At 31.9% G+C, this 23,696-nt stretch overlaps 1 pseudogene; it reads left to right on the top strand.

The window, feature by feature from the left end:
• Positions 1–13,219: 13,219 nt before the first annotated feature.
• LOC107006332 lies at positions 13,220–23,296 on the top strand (annotated as a pseudogene).
• The last annotated feature ends 400 nt before the right edge of the window (positions 23,297–23,696 follow it).

The following is a 23,696-nucleotide window of genomic DNA, read 5'->3' as shown; positions in this document are numbered from 1 at the left end:
AAGGATGATAATGCACACTCATATCATAATCCTTAAAGAACTCAAGACATCTTCTCTAGCGAAAATTCAACTCTTTCTGGGTGAACAAGTATTGAAGGTTGTTATGATCAGTGAAGTCATCTACACAAACAACATACAAGTAGTGTCTCCATATCTTGAGTGTAAACACCACTACTGCAAGCTCGAGGTCATCAGTTCGATAGTTATTCTCATGAACCTTAAGTTGTCAGGAGGCATATGATATAACCTTATCTCGTTACATCAATACACAACCTAGGCAAACTCTTGATGCATCTGAATAGATCACATAACCATCTGAACCCTCTGGTAGAGTCAAGTGAGGAGTTGTAGTCCATCTAGTTTTAAATTTTGCAAAGCTTTTGTCACAATCATATCACCATTGAAACTTGACCATCGCCTGAGTTAACCTAGTCAATGGTGAGGCTATGGATGAGAATTCTTCCACCAACCTTCTACAATACCACGCTAGACCTAAGAAACTTCTTATATCTATAGCATAGATAGGTAAGAGACATTGTTTCACTCCTTCAATCATATGTGAATCAACTCATATCCCTTCTCTAGATACAATATTATCAAGGAAAACAACGGATTTCAACTAGAACTCACATTTGCTAAACTTAGCGAGTAACTGGCAATCCTTGAGAGTCTGTAGAACAATTCTCAAATGACTCGCATGTTCTTCCTCATTCCTAGAGTAAATGAGGATATCATCAATAAGTACGATAACAAACAAGTTTAAGTACTGTTTGAACACTCTGTTCATCAAATCTATGAAAGTTGTAGGAGCATTTGTCAGTCCAAATGACATTATTACAAATTTTTAATGACCATAGCAAGTTCAGAAGGATGTTTTTGGAAAGTCACTATCTCTGACTCGAAGATGATGATAATCCGATCTGAAGTCTATCTTTTAAAAATGACTAGCACTCTGAAGTTGGTCAAACAAGTCATCAATCCTGAGGATGGGATACTTATTCTTGATTATGACCTTGTTCAACTGTCTATAATCAATGTACATTCAGAGAAACCATCTTTCTTCTTTACAAACAACACTGATGCACCCCATTGTGAAATACTTGGTCTGATGAAACCCTTATCTTGAAGGTATTTCAATTTCTCTTTCAACTCTTTAAGCTCTGCTGGATCCATTATGTAAGGAGGAATAGAAATAGACTGGGTATATGGAAGTAGATTAATGCCAAAGTCGATTTTCCTTTCGGGAGGGACTCCGAGAAAATATTCTGGAAAAACTTCAGTAAACTCACAAACTACTGGAACAGACTCAATAGTTGGGGTTTTAGAGCTACAATTCTTAACCTGAACTAGAAGATAGATATAACCCTTAAAGATCTCTTTCTGTCCTTATGGTAAGAAATGAATCGATCTATAGGCGCTAAGGTACTACTTTACCATTCTAAGATTGATTCGTCTGCAAAATAAAAACGAACAATCCTAGTTCTACAATCGACCAAGAAATAAAAGAATTGTAACCAATCCATGCCTAGAATGACATCGAAGTCTACAATTTCTAACTCTACAAGATCTACTGAGGTGACTTTCTGAGAGACTGTGCCAGGGCAATTTCTGTATACCCTTCTAGCTAAAATTGGGTCGCCGACTAGAGTAGAGACTAAGAAAGGTTTTGAGAGAGTTTCTGGACTAACACTGAATGTGACTGTTATGTAAGTAGTTACAAAAGAAAGAGTAGCCCCCGTATCTAACAATGCTTAAACATCAAAGTCAAAGACTCGTAACGTACCAGTGACTACCTAAGGAGAACCTTCGTGATCCTGAAGAGCATACAACATGTTCTGGTACTGACCGCCACCTGTACCAGATGAGTTACCCTGCTGAGTCGGGTGACTTGTCGGTGCTAATGAAGTTGTAGACTGAAGTCTACCATTACCACCTCTTTGAACCTGTCTAGAAGGACAATCCCTCAACTTGTGAACATACTGACCGCACCCAAAACATCCTCCTTTTCCTATGAGACACTCGCCCGGATGGTTCTTACCACATCTAGGACAAGTGGGGTAAGTCTAGGTTCCTGAAAAACTTTCCTGAGACTTAGATCATGACGCTCTAACCTTATGGTCGTACCTGTTCTTGGAGGATGGAACACTAACCGACGAAGGGCTGGAGCTGAAAACTTATGTTGATTCTGTGAGCAATTTTCACCACCCAATTTCTACTAAGAATAGTCATAGTTCCTAATCCTAGCCTTCTTACTCTCCTTGTCCTACTCCCTAACCTTATAAGCCTCAACCTGCTGAGCAGAGCCATAAGCCTAAAGATGTTCATATCTCCTAGTAACACTAAAGAACACTTCACGAAAAGTTGTAAATATTTCAATATCAAAATATTTTGAAGAAAATATCAAAACTCAAGAACATGAAAGTGTGATTATTATAGTAGTACTAAATCTTAGTGGGAGAATCATAATGAAGATTGATTTGTTTTGTATGCCTAAGAGAACCTTTATGATAGAGCTCCTGGAAAAAAGTACACTCTTGGAGGGTTTCATGATAGAGTTTCTCAAGATCTAGTAAACAATCAGTTTATTAAGACGAAGCACTACTACGCAAAATTGCATGAGAAAATAGCTTGGTAAATTTTCTTTCGATTAGAAATAAAGGAATGCATGTGAAAGTAAGCGCATAGTTAAGAGTCTAAGTGGGAGAGTATTAAAGTATGTACTATTAATAATGTGTTTGTACATAGTACTCTAACAATTTTTAAGATTAAATATCTAAGTGGGAGATTAATAGGGTATATACTATTAACCATGTATTTAGATATATTACATTATAACAATTGTGATGGTTAAAAGTCTAAGTGGGAGATTGTTGGAATGTATACTATTAACCATATGTTAAGAAATAATATTTATTAGAGAATAAATATTTACTCAATTTTAGTAGATCATGTATTCGTTTATGGTGTCTATTTATTTATATAGCAGATGATTTGGTGTGTTAAGTTTTAGCTTATACACAGAGGATTAAATCGTCTATTCTTACAAGTATAAGTGTTTTGTTCTCAATCTACAATGGAAATTGAACATGTCATCAGGTACAATTGTAGCACAAGATTATATGTAATTTATTCTGATTATGGAAATGATATAGTTCCAACTTCTTGTCTTAGTACATTTTGTATGTATTGAACCGTACCAAGTAGATATAGTAATTTTAGACTAACTGGCAAAACATATTCTCTAAACTATTAAATATGTTTATATTCTTAATCCTTATATAACTTTTATGATTTGTATACATTAATTATCGTTTTCATTTATTAAAAAGTGATATTCTGAGATGGGTCAATATGCGTGATAAGTTGAATGATAATAATATATATTAGTGAAATAATAAGTTAGTTGATGGAATCCATGTCTCATTATAGACAATGGTTGATATGTCATTTTGATAAACTTATAAGTTTTCATCGTGTCAAATCTTGCTAGTATTTATGAATCCAACACATGAAATAAGTTAAGTAGTGCTATAAAGGAAATTAATCATTAAGTTAAATTCGTCAGTAATTTAATTTATTGATTAGTATCTGAAATCTTAGCATGAGGAGTCAAGAAATAGAGAAGTGTAATTATGAATTTCTAGCGAAATGATTTGTAATTTATTATGGTAAGAATAATTCAAATTCATTATTTAGAATTATTTCCGTAATAGGAAGCCTCGATAATTAATTATGTGGTCCCTATAGTGTCCATTTTAAACTAGAACTCATAATCCTATTTCTATGAAAAAAAAAGAATAATATGGGTTTTTCTAGTCTTCTAGAAAAATAAGATTTTCGATTCCTTTTTGGGTTAGGAAGAAATCTCTATATATAGGAATTCTCCTAACATTGAAAAGAGATTAGTTTTCTATTCGATACTTGCCCACCGAAGTATTAAGACATTTCGAATGTGGCTTGGGATAACTGTAGAAGACAATAACTATTGTTTATCTTGTAGATTTACTTGAAGGTCCGTCTATCTTGTGGATTCGCTTGAAGGTATTTGTTCAAGAGGTATTTATCGGATTAAATTTCAGTAGTTTATGTGTTATAGAATAATATATGTTTTAAAATAAACAATACCGGTTATCTATTATTCCTGTAAGCAGGAAAGATCCTAATATACTTTTGTTGTGCATATATGTTTTCTAATAAATAGTTGTGTTTTGTATAATTTTTTATATGTATCTAAAACATGTAAAACTATGGGGACACTAATATGTATTATAAACAAAAATTATATATGATCCATTGAACAAGTTATAATAAGGTATCTTGAATTGTAAATTTATTTGGAAGGATACAATAAATATTAAATAATAAATATATTTGGTACGATTTTTGCTATGTATTAGTGTATTATGTAGTTCCAATGGAATCAATGCCGGACAAAGTGATTGATCAGTTATGAAATGTGTTTTGAAAGAACTTGTCTTTCCACCAAGATACAAAATAATGCTCAATGGATAAAGTAAAAACAACAGAAGAATGATTCAGATGAAAATCTAACATCAAACACAAATTGTTGTGTGCAATGTGGACAAGTAGGCCTCAATAGAAGAACTTGTACTATCTTCGTGAAACAAGAATCTAGATCAATACTTTTTTGGAGTAATTTGTTTTTTCAGATCTAATAATTATCAGATTATAACATTTCTTTCTTTTGTAACAAATTTCTACATTAAAAAATACTTTTAGCTTACTAATTCCTGATTCAATAAATTTAAATGTTACGCTTATTTTTCAATTCTTCCTATTTTTTTCTATTTGTTAATTTATAATAAAGTGAATTTATGTATTATTTTATGTTTTATACAAAGTTATTTTTAAAATTTACATTGTATTGGTTAAGTAATTAATGTATCTTTAACAATTAGTAAGTACTGAAATTACTATTATATTGCATTAATATGTTTAACATAATGAATCTAATACTTAATTCTTTGAAAATTTTTGTATCGGATGATATAGTATCAAGTGTTGGGATATTATCGGATAAAAGTTGTGATGTGTATTAGTCACAACCTGAATTCTGAAATTAGAATCGCAACCGGCATCCTTGACCTCTTAGAGGTCACAGACAAGTCTCATCTTGCATTCATCACATTCATATGGTTAATTTTAGCGGAAAATTTAAAACTTGTAAACATATAAAGTATACATAGACTTCATATAGTTATTTCATTAATTAATCCTATACCAAAATCAACATAAATATAACAACCATCAACCATAAGAATCAATTCGAAACAGAATAAGAATATATCATTAATACATTTACCTGACACGACCTTATTACAAAAGATTCAAAATGAAAGTACGAAATAAACGCTAGGGACAAAATCGACTAGGTTTTTCTAAAACTAAGGCTAGACTAAAATTGTAGCATCCTCGAAATCAAGAGGACCTACCAAATGGTCTGGAGAAACGCTAATGTCCAAACAGTTGCAAGAGTCGTCAATCTGTCCCTTAACCCACATCTATAAAATAGTAAATAGTAGGGGTTAGTACACCTCTTCTACTAAGTATGGGTGCATGCACACATACACATAAGGCTATGCATGATCAAAGAAAGCTCTTCCTAAACAACATGCTATTTCTGGAAAGCCTAGTTACTAGACTTTCCTAAATCGTTAGTTGTGAATTGTGGTATGAATATGATGTATTTTATTGCATACAAAGCATACAATTCATTTTCTATATGATTACAAAATACTAGTGTCATCAACATAATTTTAAAACAAATCGAGCGAAGATTTGAGATTTTTGATCCTCTTAGGCCGAGAGGTCCTCTTTGTACACTTAGATTATTTTTTAGTCTTTTTCTTGTTGTTGTCGTGTAGTTCAATAATTCTTTTGGTCCTATGTTTTACTTACAAGTGCAATGATTCATTGAAGTCTCATTCCGACAATGAATCGATGTAAGAAATCCAAGGACTAAGGAATGAAATCCCTACCTTATAGCGAGTCATTCTTTACACTATATATGTATTACCTTTTATAATAAATTCTCTATTGATCATGCCATTGATTTCATTACTTTCATGTTTTATATATTATACATTTCATATACACAAGACTTTGGAATCGTTGATGTAGAATTAAAACATCTCAAGTGAGGGCCCAACATATGAAACCTCAACCCGAGAGCCTTCATTAGCAAACACAGAGTCTGCTTCAATCGTCCATTTGTACTTCACATTATTAATTTCATTCATCCGTAGACTGATGTAAACACCAAATATACCTAGGATGAAGTTTAAGACTCTCATTGGGATCATGAAGTGCAATGACCAAGAATGACCTCATGTCATTACTTGAATTTGATTTCACTTCCTGATTGTTTTTCAAAAACACCTTCGGTATCGTTCATTTCATTATATTCCATAGTTTGAGGCTGGACTAATTCTTCCTTTGGGAACTTTAACCTTTACCGACATAGATCATGTGAGCATCATGAAATCAAGTGTCTTCCCTACACCGAAAAGAGAGGGAATCACGACAAAAGTGAGCCGAATATGCTAGTGTATATAAAGATTTGAACCCTGGTTGATCCCTATATTGGCAATATAGGTTCAAATACTAGGAGATATAAGGAGACCCATACCCGGAATGCTAGACAGTCTCATCTCATGAGAGTTACGTGAACCTCCGTCCTTCCCGAAGGAAGGTATCACCGCTCATAGCTAGCCTATCGGTGCTCAGTATAAAGTTCCAATACATTCAACTCATATGTCATGGAAGCTGACTTCTAGTATGACGACATCATAGCACAATATATGATTTCTCATCTCATCATTAGTATTAAGTATACACTAATCTCAATACTTTCGTTAGATTGTTCATAGAGACTTGTCTCTTCTTTAGCATTACACTCTCATAGGTGAGTACGTTTTTGTAACATTTACTTAGGATCATTTGAGATTGATCTCATCTTTCACAAGCATCTTATCATGTTGTCACCATATTCATTAGCGTTAGCATATTTTCTCTACATAATTACTCACCCCTTTTTACGTGAATGTTCATTTCTTCTTTATCTTTTAGTGTTGACTCAAGCATTATGGAGGCTTGCTTCTAGATTGAGATTTACTTACTCTATTGATGACTGGTCGTCCCTATTTATATTGATGAAATGTGAATTTTCCTTACATATCATCCTTTGGTGTTAATAAGAGTGGCTCACATATTCCAACACCTTCATACGTGAGTATTTTTCTAACATAGTAGCTTAGGTGGAAGTGAGACTTGTCTCACTTCTTTAACACCCCATTCTTGTCACATACTTTATACCCCTTCAATTTTGTTATAACTCACGTTGCTTACTTACTTTAGTATAGTAGATTCATATCATCATTTATGGACGATGAGCACTTCATTCAATGAGTTTCATGAGTTCATATGTCATTCTTTTAGAGCATGTTGGGAGTTGTCCCAATGAATGGCATGCCCTTTGTTATGGATTCATTGAATTACTTTATATGTACTTATTCATTTGACATTCCAACATTTTAGTCATATAAGATAGTATAGGGTATGTTGGGACTTGTCCCATTGATTAACATACCCTTAATATGGATTCATTTTGTTCTGTTTGTCATGCTTAATTCGACATTGCATTATATTGGGCACATAAGATTGGTAAAAAATTTAGTATTGGCCTACAAAATTTGGAAATGACTTCATAGCTAGTTTATTGGCACAAGCCCAACACTCATTCAAATATAGTTTCATGAGATTCTCATTAGTCAATTTTTCCGTTATTATTTAGAAGCAATAATTTAAGCCAATTCCATTCAACTTTTGGGCAAGACATTGTTAGACATTTTACTGGCAAAACCCAAACATTCATTCAACTTATGATATCATGAAGATCTGTTTAGCCAACCTTATAACATAGCTTTAGGCATAACACTTTTAAACATATTGGACAGAATCATGATAGAATTTCATAAATATATCATCTTTATAACGTTATATTAACATCAAGTATGCACAACAGACCGTAACATCTTCATACATAACATCTTCGTACATATCTTTAACGTAGTATCACTCTTTTAATTCACATAATAACACTTTGCATCAAACGAGACCAATCAATAGGTTCATTCAATCTTTATTTAATCAAAAACTATACAAATTAAGATCAGCTAGCAGCACATACCAACAACATAATTTTTAACCTATTCAATATTGAAACCGTAACAAGGATACTAGGGAAAGGAGTTTGACAAGAACAAGGGGAAACAACCCTAGTTTTCAAGATCTTTGAATCATTCGAAAGAAAGTTATCTTGGAAAAACAAGTCCAGGAGAGAAACCCATACCTTATATAGAACTTAATCTACGAAGACCACCTTGAACGAAACCTTGAAGAAATCTTGAAATCTCCCTAGAGAAATCGATAAATTTTCTGCCTTTTTCTTGCGTCATTGCTCACTCTTTTTGCGTCCTTTTTTCTATGAGTTTTAACGTGATTTTTAGGTTTAAGAACTGATCGTGACTCATTCAACTGAGATTTTAATAATTTAGTTACCAAATTAATTAAATAATTACTAAAAAGTCCCTCCTAGATTGACTATAACTAGGAAAACACAATACTTGGTCAAACCTGAAGTTTTTCCAAAGAATTTCGTTTTGCCCTTTAAATTAATTAATTAAATGAATAATTTAATTAATTAAGGTAACTAGGATAACTATTAAAGTGCCCCTAAATCATTGGAACAAAAACTAACCCTTTTAGACCATCCTAGGATAAGTACTAGAATGTTTCTTGAGTTGTACTAGGTTAATTAAGAATTTTGGTTTCACCCACTTAATTTTATTAATTAAATGGATAATTTAACTAATTAAGTGACTTATGCTATTAAATAAAGTACCCTTAAGTCGTTATAACCATAACTAATCCTTTGAACCATCCTAGGTTATGTACGAGATTGTTTTTTCTTTCTTATTTTAATCAATATCTGGATATTGCTTTGTGATTTTTGTTTTACCCCTTTAAATTAATTAATTAAGTTGCTAAATTAATTAATTAAGTATAATATGATAATTATTAAAGTACCCTTAAGTCGTTAGGATCTTAACTAACACTTTGGAACATCCTCGGTTAGGTACTAGGTTGTCCCTTTCTTGTTTTAACCGAAATCTGAAAATTTCCTTTTTATTTTCGGTTTTAGACCTTTTAAATTAATTAATGAACTTGATAAATCAATTAATAAGGTAACATAGGGGAATTACTAAAGTACACCTAAGTTGTTAGGACCATAACTAACCTTTTGGACCATCCTAGGTTAGGTATTAGATTGTCTCTTTAACTAGTACTAGGTTAGTCTCCACCCGGTTTTGGTCCTAGGTTGTCGGGTGCACTAATGGGTCCAATTCATTTAGTACTAGGTTATTTAGTTATTTAGGGTAGTAGGTTAGAGTCTATAATTTTTAGGGAGGTTAGGCCCCACATATAGTGGTCTCTTGTGCACGTTTTTCCTCCGAACTACCCTAACTGAATTCGGTTAGGATGGTCCCCTCCTTTGGCAGCTTCTTCACATATCTTGCACATGTTCTTGCACATGGGTTTGTTTCACTTTCCTAACTAACTATTATTTATGATTCATTTTGAAAAGTTTACTTATGTCCCAAGTACCCTCACTAAATCCTTGGGCACTACTGAATGTACGAGGCTTGACACTTGGTTGCCTAGTACTTTGTGCAAATACTAGAAAATATATGTTTTAGCTTAGGGTATTCATTTCAGGTACTTTTTTTAAACAAGCTCATTAATGTTAGAAAATTTGCTAACACCCTTTAACTCAATATTTTCTGATATGCTCAATATTTTGCTTATTTTGGTATTATGTAAAAATTGACTAATACCCCTTAGCCAATTTTCTATATGATGCCCAATATTTCTCAATATTGGTCATTGCGATGCCTATGTACCCCCAATAACCATTCTTAAAGACCTATTGGGTTCTTCCTTAGACATATAATTTTTTTGGAATGTTACAGTATTGGTTAAGAGACAAAATATTAAAAGGTACTAAATATATTACAAATTAACAGAATTGTAACAATTGTAAATGTATAGTATCACGTTTTGTGAGACACATCAATTTGTGATTTTGAAAGAATGATAAATAATAATTCTATATTATATGCATAATATATCTTTTGACAAATTTGTATCAGCTTATAATATAGTATCAAGTGGAGTCATTTGTACCAAATTTATCAGAGGCATATTGTAATGTACTAATATATTGAAAATTGACTGATTTGTATGAAGTTTAAAAATATAATATCATGTTTTGTGATATATACAAATTTGTTATATCTAAAATAATCGTGTATGATATACATAATAATTTTTTGAAAAATCTTGTGTCCGCGAAAAATATAGTATGAACTATACTGATGGGTATTATACTTATAAGAGACAAAATTTAAAATCATATTAAATATATTAAAAAATGAAAAGTTAAATAAATAATTTTCAACATAAAAATTCTTCACATTGAGAGGTAGTATCTTCGAAAGGGAACCATTACTCGAAAATACTAATAAATGTATCTTACGAAAAAATAGATCAATACTACAAGATCATCTCCTGCTTGTGAAGTGTAGAGACTGTTCGGCCTTGTAGGATCATCAGTCTCACTAACATATTTCGTCTTGGCCTTGTTAAAATAAAACTTTCATAACAGTGTTGCATATCTTGTGCGAAAATAGTCAACTAGAAAATCTTTAGATGGGATGTTGATTCAATCGATCAGATATTCAACAAAAATAACAAAAAAACGCTTCACAATCACTTTAAAAAAAGAAGATACATTTGAGAAACATATCAAATGTGTTAAGAGAAACATATCAAATGTGTAATTAGAGAAAAATTAATTCAATAGTTATAGACTGTCGCTTTCTTGTTGAATAATATCTTGATCAAATTTCACCTCAAACGAATGTTGTAGATCCAATAGTTCAACAATGGAATGTATAATTTTTTCAAAAAAAATACTAAAATACATGATTTAAAATAGATACCCTGAATAGTGTAGGTTGAGATATGACATGCAACCTTTCTACCTCTTTTTTCGTTGTTTTGCAACCTTTTTTTCCGATGATGTAGGTACTTTCTTTTTTGCTTTTGCCTTCTCTAAACTTTAATTTGTCATTGTTAAAGGATCATGTAACCTTCTAGATCTGTTTTTTTGTCCATTGAACTATCAAAAATAAAATATTCGATTAATATTATGTGTAACTATTTGGGCAATTTCAATACTAAATGAAGGAGCATCCATATGTATTAGACAAACTGATGAAACAAGCAAAAAGAAAGAAGAAAAATTGAAGAAGATGAAAGTACCTACAGATTCTAAATTAGTTGATTGGAGAGAAAAATCTCTTGAAATTTATTTTTTTGTTATGTGATAACTGACTTGATTATGTGAGTGAAAAGAAGAAATAAATATAGGAGTTAGAAACGTGAGTCTGGAGTGAAAATGAAATAATGTATCTGACAGTTGGGTCTTGATGGAAAAGAAGAAATTTTTGCATTATTTTAAAATGGTTGGGAATATTGAGATTATTGTAACTAACGATGTATACTTTGGTAATTTTTCCTTCAAAGTAAGAAAATAATCATATAAATCGAGATAAAAATAACATATATTTAGTGCTTAGAATCAGTCAAAGAATTCTCGGATTTGTCCTTCCACTTCAATTTCCTCTATCTATATTCAACACCTTTCTCCGTTTTAACTATGTCTTGCTTTCCTTTTAATTATGCTATATGTTTGTATTTAAAAATTACAAAAAAAACATAGTATAAATCACAATAACAATATAAAATATTGAAAGAAATGTATTAATATTTTTGTTTACACATGCTCACATAAATTGATAAATGGACATTGATATATATTATTTAAAAGTTATATAAAATATACTATCAATTAAAATAATTCAAAGTTCAAAATATTTAATATGAGATAAACAAGCAACTTATACATACTGAACCTGTATTGATATGGACTATTGACTCTAGTATAAATACATGACACAAATTAAACAAGTATATGATATGTTTAAAATAATATCAAATAAACAATTTTACTATGTAACAACAGATTATCCGTACTCCACTCATTAAAATGTTTAGCCGCGATATTAAAGAATATTTTAACAACAGTTTGGTATACTTCCTTCGTCTAATAATACTTGTTCATTATGTTAAAAAAATAACTAACAGTATTTGTCCAACTTATAAAATGTTATAATACATAAATATGTCGTTTAACTTGACCTCATTTCACATTTACACTGTCCAATTTTGAGTGTGCACAAGTATACACTTAAACTTGTATAAAGTTGGACAAGTAGACACATGAGTCTTATGTAATATAATACATACCGGACATCACATAGGACGTAAATTGTCATGTAGGATGTCATGTAGGACATGTGTGTCCATTTATTCAATTTAATACAAGTTTGTGTGTCTACTTGTGCATACTTAAAGTTTGAGGGCATAAATATAAAATGAAGAAAAGTTAAAGGGCATATTTATGTATTATTCCTTGTGAAATCTATGGATAATTTCACATGTAGTTCTTAATTTTACCTTATCATTAATTATAGTCATTTCCCTATTTCATATTTCAAGATATTATATCTGTTATATTCCAAAGGTGATATAGTAAAATTATCATTCTATTTATAGTTTCTTAAAGTTGTGTCAAGTAGACTACTATTATTGGACAGAGGAAGCAAATAAAAAATAATGGACCCAACTGATTTTGATCATGACATCAAATAATGAACAATATTTAATTTGTTACGCGAAAATTATGTATTTTAATCTTTAAAATTTTATTTAATCTAATTTTCAATGTACCAACAAAAAAAACTGACACAACATTTTTGGAATAGTCAATAAAACTTTGGATTTGATTTAAAAAATAAGTGATTATTAATCAGATGTGTATGAATTGTTCATGGCTTCCCATGATCTCAAGACAATAGTGGAATAGCATTAAGCAAAAAATGAGAAAATCAAGATGAGATCAAAATTATCAAATCATCTTCTACGTTATGTTATATAGACTCCTAATACCTCCATTCTAAAACACACAAGAAAAAAAAAACTAATATCTAGCCTTACAATCCATTTTTTCTCAATGGGAAGCCAATTGAAGAAGCAATTTGGTGTTTTGGCATTTTTCTTTATTGCCACATACACTATGCCATACTCACCTTATTCTTATGAATCAACATATTCAACATACAACAAAGCACCAACCACAATTGCTAAAAGTGAAGGCTACAAGGTACCCTCAATGCGTGAAAATGAATATAAGGCGTTGACATTTTTATCAAAGAATGATTACGACAAAAAGACATTAGTTTCAGAAAATAATGAAAAGAAAGTACTTTCTGTTTCTTAATAGGAAGATAAGATACCTTCAGTGCCTAAATCTGAATACAACATGTCATCTTTTCCCAAAAATGAATATTTCAATAAGCCATCAATTCAAAAAGATAGTTACAAGAAGGTGAAATATGTTCCTAGAAGGTGTCATATGTTCCTGCAGCAGAATACAAGGAGTAATTTTTCCCAAAATTTGACTACTTTCAAAAGCCATCCGTCATGAAAGATAACTATGAAAGGTTTCATATGTTCCAAAGGTTCCCTCGAATCTATAATATAGGCTCTGAACAACAAATGAATAATAAAAAAAAGAATTTTGGTGAATTTAGTGGCGAATAAGGTAAATTTAATTGAATTAGAAATGATTTATCTAAATACCAAATTCTTAAACCAAATATATAATTAAATATGTTTATATATTAAAAATATAATAACTTCCAATATATTGTTATTCTTGGTATTGTAAAGTATGTATTGGTATTAACCTGTACTTATAAGGTGAGCAAAACAGAAATACAAATAAGATGAACTACAGAGAAAATAAAATAATTCGAGTTCACAGAAATTATTGTGTATCTTTAAGAAATTTTATTCCCTCATTGTACCTGAGATTGTGGATTAATTTCTCCTAAGATAAAATGGATTAATCATGTTAAAGAAATAGCGGTACCTCAAATTTCTTTAACTTCAACAAACATAAGAACGTCAACAAGTCACACAGACTCAGTAGATCGACACTTTGATTTTGAGAGAAAATATATGTAGATAGGGTTGGGCGTTCGATCGGTTCGATTCGATTCGTAAATATCAGTTTGATTTTTCACTTTTAAATTTGGCCAAATGTGAAACCAAACAAAATTGAAATAAATTCGGTTGTTATAATTTTTATTTGGTTTGGTTTCGGTTTAATTAAATTTGATACAAACTTAGCAGGATCCAAACAATTATTAATGAAAGACTCTAAATACCCACAAAGAGCAGAACTTCTACACATATTTTCCATTTTGACTGAGGGGGTTATTATACAACTTTGCCACAACTTTTAAGTATTTAATAAAAGATTGGTTCAAGGTAAGCCCAGATAAGCTCAATACTATCACAAACGAAACAATCGTGAAGCCTTAATGGTTCATCCACTGATCCATGAGAGTTACATTAGTCCATTTGAAATTAGACAAGTTAAACAAGGCTACACACATTTAATATGACATCTACAATCAACTGCAAATAACGATAAATTTTTTGATTGAGGTTTACTTATAACTTTAACATCTAATAACAGTCAAAGATGAAGTTTTTGAAGGCAACAAAATCAAATGCGGTTGAAAATATTGGCTAGCACAATTTCTGAAAATGTTTGCTCTTGTACGCCTTTGTCATTGACCACCAAATACCAGTATAAAATGATGAGCAGTTTGCATCAGAACATAGGCATCTCTTTTATTTACCTTTTTCACCAGAGAAGGAAATGGGGGTAATGGAACTTACTCCCGCGACGAATGACAACTGACGAGAGCTGAGAGTTGAGAGATGAATAACGAGTCGAGTCGGCATCAGTGACCAGTGAATCTGTAATATTCGTTACTAAGAGAGGAGAGTCGGCCTCGGTGTCGACGTATGTAAATATGTAATGTTATAAATTTAGGGATTTATCATTAATTGATAGGAAATTAGAAATTTGGCCGACTAGGAATGAATAATTGGGCTAGAAATTTGGGTATTTTGGCTGAGACATAGGAATTTGGGTAGTTGGGTTTGCGAATAATAGTTTCTGGGCTAGTGAGATAGGCCGACTGGAATGGGTAACATCTATAAATATACACAATTTTGGTTTTTCCATTAACCAAATTTTTAAATCTAAAGAAAACCAAACCGGAAAACTCAAATGTTAAAATTCATAGCCGAAACCGACCGAAAAACCGAAATCAAAATTTTGAAAAAAATGATTCAGTCGGTTTTCTCGATTTTAACCATATTATGCCCAGCCCTATATGCAGAGAAGGAAAAAATTTTCAGTGTTCGAAAAAATGAATAATGACTTCTTTTTATAGCCATTTTCAGCAAGAAAAGTTTCTGTTCGGAGAAATCTCTTCAGACCAGGTTTATTAAAAAGTTGTGTCTTTTGGAAAAAATAACAAATTTTTGAAAAATGTATCAGTTGGGAATGTAACAACTTTTCGGAAAGAATAACGACTTTCCAAAATTTATCGTTATACGTGAATTAATTCTATTAATTAACTAACGTCCTGAATTAATTTATGAAAGATAATATTAACAAGGTTTATTTGATTAAAAAAATCAATTGAATAAATTATTCCAAAAATTTATCAATCAATCACATCAATTGTCAAATCCGAAGTCAAAGTCGAAGCCAAGACCGAGCGACGACGACGGCGTGAGGGGGCACCTTCTTTTTTGCTCTTTAAGAAGTAAAGGAAGTGTTTTCCAATATAAGGATTACAATTTCTCTTTCTTTTGCCGATATGGAAGAAATTACTTTTCATTTGCACTTTGCAAATGACTTTTCATTTTCTCTCCCAATTGGTTCCCTCACTTTTCAACTTTTCATGTTCTTTTTTTTTCCTTTTCCCATTCACACTTTGCGAAACCCAACAATCCCCCATATGATTGGGGAGTTACTATTGTTAAAACATATGCATGAAAAACTTGTATCTTGTAAGTAAGGTTTAAGCGCATCTAGATAATTAAGTTTCCCTTTAAACTTTCCATATAGAACTTATATCAGATATACTCGATCAATCGGTATATTTGATATCTTTAGATTATCGAGCTTTGACCTATACCTAGACAACATAAGTCACACAATCAACCCTTGAACTATTCTTAGTTCTTATTTTTTTGTTTGTTTCAGCCATGAACAGATCTCGGATAGTAAGTGCTTACAGAACTGGTCTTACCGGATTCTCCATGAAGCGGCTTACACTTCACTCTCATAGGTGTTTCTAAATGTGTTATCCCGTACATACACTATTTGATATACCTTGTATCAAACTTAGAAACCATTAAAAATTCCTTATGCATTTAACCTGGTTACTGAACATTGACTCGTCATGAGAATGGACCAGAACTTTTTTTTATAATGTTGAAGTGTCATCAATGACTTTGTTTTATCTCCTTGAACCTAGATCTTGGGATCTCCCATCTTCTAGGTAGAGTTATCGCCACGGTGACTAGTTCTCAGCCACAGTCCCATTCCCGTCGATTATTTATAAACTCCCTCTCTCGTTAGGCCTTTTGTAAGTTGATCCGACATATTATCCTTTGACTTCACATAATCAATTCTGATAATTCCACTAGAGAGTAATTGTCTCACAGAGTTATGTCTTCGTCCTATATGACGAGACTAGCCGTTATACATAACGCTTTCACCTTCCTATTGCAGCTTGACTATCACCGTGTATGCATATAGGGGCCATTGGTTTGGGCAAAAATAGAATATCTTCTAAAAAATTTTGGAGCCATTCAGCTTCTTCACCTGCCTTGTCAAAGGCGATGAATTTAGTCTCCATTGTAGAGCGAGCTATACATATTTGTTTGGATGATTTCCAAGATATTGTTCCTCCAACGATAGTAAAACGTATCCACTTATGGATTTGGTTTTAGTTGATCCAGTAATCCAATTTTCATCACTATATCTTTCAATAACTACTGGATATTTGTTGTAATTCAAATCATAGTTTTGAGCATCATCTAAGTATCCCAAAACTCTCTTCATTGTAAACCAATTATTTTAATTGGGATAACTTGTGTATCGACTCAGTTTGTTGATAGCACAAAACTCTGTCTGGTTGTGTACAATTCATCACATACATCAAACTTCCAAACACACTGGCATAGTCAAATTTATACCGACTTTCACCTTTATTGTTTGCAAGATGTAGGTTCAACTAAATTGAAGTTTTTTCCCTTTGAAAATTCAAATATTTGAAATTTTCAAGTATCTTTTAAATATAATGACTTTGAGACAATGCTAGACCATTATGAAGTTTTGAGAATTTTAATTCTGAATATCACATCAGTAACTCCTACATCTTTCATATCTAAGTTACTAGCGTGCATACTCTTAGTAGCTTTTATATTGACAACGTCCTTGCTCATTATCAGCATGCCATCCACATATAGGCATACAATGACTTCCTGATTTGGATTAGGTTTAACGTAAACACATTTATCCCATTCGTTGATCTTAAATCCATTATATAACATGGTTTGATCAAACTTTGCATGTTATTGCTTCGGTACTTGTTTTAGTCTATAATGTGACTTAATAAGTTTGCACACTTTCTTTTCTTTACCATGAACTACAAAACCCTCAGGATGTTCCATGTAAATTTCTTCTTCCAGCTCTCCATTTAAGAAGGCGGTTTTCACATCCATTTGGTGGATTTCAAGACCATTTCTGCAGCTAGGGCAATTAACATCCGAATTGATATAATCCTAGTCACTGGCGAGTATGTGTCAAAATAATCAAGACCTTCTTTTTGTCTAAAGTCTTTCACAACAAGTGTTACTTTATATTTTTCAATAGTTCAATCATCTTTCATCTTCCTTTCGAAGATCCATTTTGAACCCAAGGGTTTGTTTCCTGGAGGAAGATCAACCAACTCCCAAGTATGATTGCTTATGATTGATTTAATTTAACTATTGACAGCCTCCTTCCAATGTCGCTTGACAACATTGCTTCCTTGAATGTTTGAGTCTCACTTTCAAGAAGTAATATTACAAAATCATATCCAAATTAAGTAGTTGTCCTTTGACATTTACTACGCCTTGGATTCTCTTCATTTGTTTCATTCTCTTTTGGTTCTTCTCGGGGTTGTTTAAAACCCTAACTAGATAACTCAAGCCTAGTTTTTACGGATATATATTTTCAAAAAATTCAGCACTATCTGATTCCATTACCGTATTGTCATGAATATCCAGATGTTCGAAAATATGAACACAAAATTGACATGCCTTACTATTTGTAGCATATCCAACGAACACACAATCACTGTCTTAGGCCCTATTTTTACTTGGACTTTGGTTAGACACCCCCAGACTTTTATATATTTCAAGTTGGATTTTCAACATTTCCATTTGTTATATGGAATAACACGTGTCTTTAAGTGAGGCACTCTATTGAGTATTCGATTTGCTGTAAGGATAGCCTCCCCCCACAGGTTTTGTGATAAAACTCAACTTATAAGTAATGCATTCATCATTTCTTTTAAAGTTTGGTTTTTTTCTTTCTGCAATCCCATTTGATTGAGGAGTGTATGGAACACTAGTTTGACGAATTACTCCATTTTCTAAAAATATTTCTTCAAATGGAGATTCATGTTCTCCACCTCTATCACTTCTGATCATTTTGATCTTTTCATCCAACTGATTTTCAACTTCAGTTTTATATTGCCTAAATGCATATATTGTTTAATCCTTCCCATTAGCAAATAGACATAACAATATCTAGTGCAATCGTCAATAAAAGTATAAAATAATGTTTTCCACCATGTGATGCATTGACTTCATGTCACAAATATCAGTGTGATTCAGTTCTAAAGAATTTGAATTCATTTCAACAGATTTATAAGGATGCTTACCATACTTAGATTCAACACAAATTTGACATTTTGATTTACTGCACTCAAATTTTGGGAACACACTTAAGTTTTCAGTTTTCACAAGGTTTTGTTATTAACGTGTCTCAAAAGTTCATGCCATAAATATTTAGACTCAAGCAAGTAATAAGAAGCATAATCTTTATTCATGTGAACTGCAATTAGATTAATTTTTGAAAAGGTCATCACTAAGGTAGCGTTTTCCTACATACATATCACTTTTACTGACTACTACTTTATCAGAAATAAATACACCTTTGAATCCATTTTTAGTCAGAACTGAAATTGAATTTTTTCTCAATTCTGGAACCTACGAGACCTTGATCAAAGTCACCACCTTGACTGATGTCATCTTTAATAGGACATTGACAGTTCCTTCCACCTTTGCAATAGGGATATTGCCATAAACAACTTCTTGTATGTAGGTGCTGGAGTATATGATAAAATAATATTTTTTTGTCACAAACATGGCACGACACACAAGAATCTATCCACTATTCTCATGGAATTTCTGACCAAGTTACATTTTGAAAGTATTGCATAGAGATCGTTCATTTCTACTTTAGATTCAGCCAAATTTGTTTGATCCTTTTTTTTCTTGTCCTTTGTTAGGACCTCGGCATTCAGTAACCTTATGACCACGTTTACAACAGTTGAAACAGATTCCATCGAATTTCGTCTTAGGATGATTGCTTTTTGTTCTAGATGCTTTATTTCTTTTCATTAATTTTTGAGATATTCTACAACAATATTTACTCCAGATATTGCTGAATTACCACGTGACCTCTATTCTGCAACCTTATTATCCTCTTCGATTCTCAACTTTACTATGAGATCTTCATTATTCATCTCCTTGCGTTTATGTTTCAAGTAGTTTTTGAAGTCCTTCAACAATGGAGGTAACTTCTCAATAATAGTAGCCACTTGAAATGCATCATTCACAATCAGTCCTACATTAAAGATTTTGTGAGTATTAAGGAATAACTTAATATTTCTAACATAGACATTAAATAAATTTAAACCTTCAGCAAGGATATCATGGATTATGACATGCAATTTTTGAAATTAGGAGACGACGGTCTTACTGTCTATCTTCTTATAGTCCAGAAACTTTGCCACAATGAATTTCTTCATTGCGGCATCTTTTTTTTGGACTTCTTTTCTAAAGCATCCCATAACTCTTTTGAGGTTTTGACATTTCTGTACACATTATACAGATCATCTTGCAGTCCACTCAGAATATAATATTTATACGAAAAATCTGAGTGTGTCCATGCTTCTATTACCAAGAATCGTTCTTCAGGTGGAGTATCATCCGATATAACAGGAACATTCTCTTTAATGAACCTCTGCAGACTCAACGTAGTGAGATAGAAGAACACTTGAACGATTCAGTGCAACTGTTTGTTGCAGTACATACTGCTGCAGCTCTCACTAATCCAGCATTCAATTGACTTGAATTAGTCATTTTTTTCTATCACAAATGGAAGATAATTTTAGTATTTGAAATACTAATAGTAAAGAACAAATCTTAACACAGACTATTTCTGATTTAACAATAAAGTTTTTATGTTCTTTTAATCGTTAATGGACTAAATTATAAAAAATTCAAACAGAGTAAAAAACCATAAAAGTTTTAATCTCCAAAAACCTCAAATATAGAAACTTACTAAATTTCTTAATCTTGTTATTAACCTATACTTATAAGGTTGGCAAAGCAGAAACAGAAATAAGATGAATTAGATAGAAAACAAAATAATCTAAGTCCACAGAAATTAGTGTGTCTCCTTATGAAATTTAATCCCCTCACTGTACCCGAGGGTATGGATTAATTTCTCTCAAGATAAAACGAATTAATCCTGTTAAAGAAATAGCGGTACCTCAAATTTCTTTAACTTTAGCGGACTTAACAACACAACAAGGCACACACTCTCAGTCAATCGATACTTTGATTTTTAGAAAAAATATATCCATAGAAGGAAAAATTTCAGTGTTTGAAAAAACGAAAATGACTTTCTTTTATTGCCATTTTTAGCAAGAAACGTGTTTGTTCAAAGAAATCTGTTCAGACCCATTTTATCCTGAAAGTTCTGTCTTTTGGAAAAAATAGCAACTTTTTTGAAAATATGTCTGTTGGGAATGTAACGACTTTTCGGAAAGAATAACGACACTTCAGAACCTTACCGTTATACGTAAATTAGTTCTGTTAATAACTAGTTAACTAACATCCTGAATTAATTTATAAGAGATAACAAGATTTATTTGATTAAAAAAAATTAATTAAATAAATTTTGTCCAAAAATTTATCAATCAAATCATTTGTCAAATCCGAAGCCGAAGTCGAGGCCGATCGAGCGACGACAACGGCGTGAGGGGGAACCTTCTTCTTAGCTCTTTAATAAGTAAAGGAAATGTTTTCCAATATAAGGACAACAATTTCCCTTTGTTTTACCGATATGGGAGGAATAACTTTTCATTTGCACTTTGCAAATGACTTTTCATTTTCTCTCCAAATTGATTCCCTCACTTTTCAACTTTTCATATTCTTTTTTTTTTCCCATTCACACTTTGCTAAACCCAACATGTATATGTATGGTCCAATGATGTAAATTTTAAATAGCGGTCAAAGTATCAATATCATAAAATAAAAACAAAAAAGAACAAGAACTACATTCTTGGAAGTCAATAAAAGATTGGACTTAATTTTCAACTTACCAACAAAAATTATTCATAGGTTTCCATTATCTTAACACCTTAGGGGAACAACATTAACCAAAAAAAATATGAAAATCTCTGATCTGTTAAGATTAGTTTCAGACCATCCAAATCTACATCATGGTTAGGCTCTATGTAAACACCTAGTTCTTCTTTATTCTAAAACACAAGAAAAAGAAAAATCTAGTACTAAAATACAAATATTCTCAATTAGAAGCCAAATGAAGAAGCAATGGCCTCAATTTGCTTGTGCTTTAACAATTTCCTTGATTGCCACATGCACTATGGCATATTCACCTTATTCTTATGAATCATCAGATTAAACATACAAAAAAGCACCAACTACGGTAGCTAAAAGCGAAGAATACAAAGTTTACTCAGTGCCAAAAGAGGAATATAAGGTACCTATTTTGTTCCAGACTACTACCAGAAGCCATAAGTTTCAGAAGATAACTATAAGAAGGTGTAATCGGTTCTAGAGGTACCCTCGGTGTCTAACGAGGAACACATGGTACCTTCTTTGCCAAAGAATGATTTCTACAAGAATCCATCAGTTACAGAAGATAACTATAATAAGATGTCATCAATTTTAAAAGATAACGACTATATGGAACCCTCAGTTCCTAAAGAGAAATACAAGTTGCCTTTTTTACCAAAGAATGAATACAAGAAACCAACCGTTCCAAAAGATAATTACAAGAATGTGTCAACTGTTCCAGAGGTACCCTAATTTCCTTAACGAGAATACAAGGTGTCGTCTTTGCCAAAAAATGACTACTACAAGAAACCATCATATCCAAAAGATAACTACAAGAAGGTGTCATCTGTTCCAGAGGTACCCTTAGTGCCTAAACAAGAATACAAGCTACCTTCTTTGCCAAAGAATGACTATTAAAAAAACCTATCAATTATATAAGATAACTATAGGAAGGTACCATCTGTTTCAGAGATATACTCAATGTCTAAAAAAGAAATTCAATTTGCCTTCTTTTCCAAACAATGACTATTACAAGAAGCCATCCGTTTCAGAGATATACTCAATGTCTAAAAAAGAAATTCAATTTGCCTTCTTTTCCAAACAATGACTATTACAAGAAGCCATCCGTTTCAGAAGATAACTACAAGAAGGTATCTTATGTTCCAAAGGTACCTTCAGTACCTAAAAGGGAATATAAGGTGTCTTCTTTGCCTAAGAATGACTACTACAAGAAGGCATCAGCTCCAGAAGACAACTATAAGAAGGTATCATCAGTTTCATCAGATAATGTCTAGAAGGTACCCTCAATACCTAAACAAGAATACAAAACACCTTCTTTGCAAAAGAATGACTACAAGAAACCATCAATTCCAGAAGATAATTACAAGAAGGTGCCAACTATATTAGCGGTACCCTTAGTATCTACACCAGAATACAAGATGGTGCCTTTTCCGAAAACTAACTCATCAAGAAACCGTCACCTTCTCCATCACCACCACCTCCATATTACTAAATTTTTTATTCCTCATGTTCATATTTCAATGAAGGGCTTCTCCGGCCCAACATATATAACCCACAGGGTTCTCATATTATTATGAGTTCAAAGGCATGATATCAATGGCTATAAAAAATATTTATTCTTTATTTGTTTTATTTTTCTTCTCTTTTGTACTTGGAGTTGCAACTTTTTTTTGTTATTTAAATTATATTTTGTGTATCCAGAGATTTATGTATATTGAATACATTTTTTTTTAATTATTGAAAGTTTATATCTATACATTCACCTATTCTTCCATTAATTGTCAATTAATTTCTCATAAATTTAATAGCAAAATAACAAGCATCAATGAGGATTTGGTGATTCTGATACCAAGAGTAGAGTGGTCGGCATTTCATGTTACCAAAACAAGAAG

Source organism: Solanum pennellii, chromosome 12, assembly GCF_001406875.1.
Source record: "Solanum pennellii chromosome 12, SPENNV200".
NCBI classification, from domain to species: Eukaryota; Viridiplantae; Streptophyta; class Magnoliopsida; order Solanales; family Solanaceae; genus Solanum; species Solanum pennellii.
The sequence above is the reverse complement of the archived record's forward strand: the minus strand, read 5'-3'. Positions and strand labels throughout refer to the sequence as shown.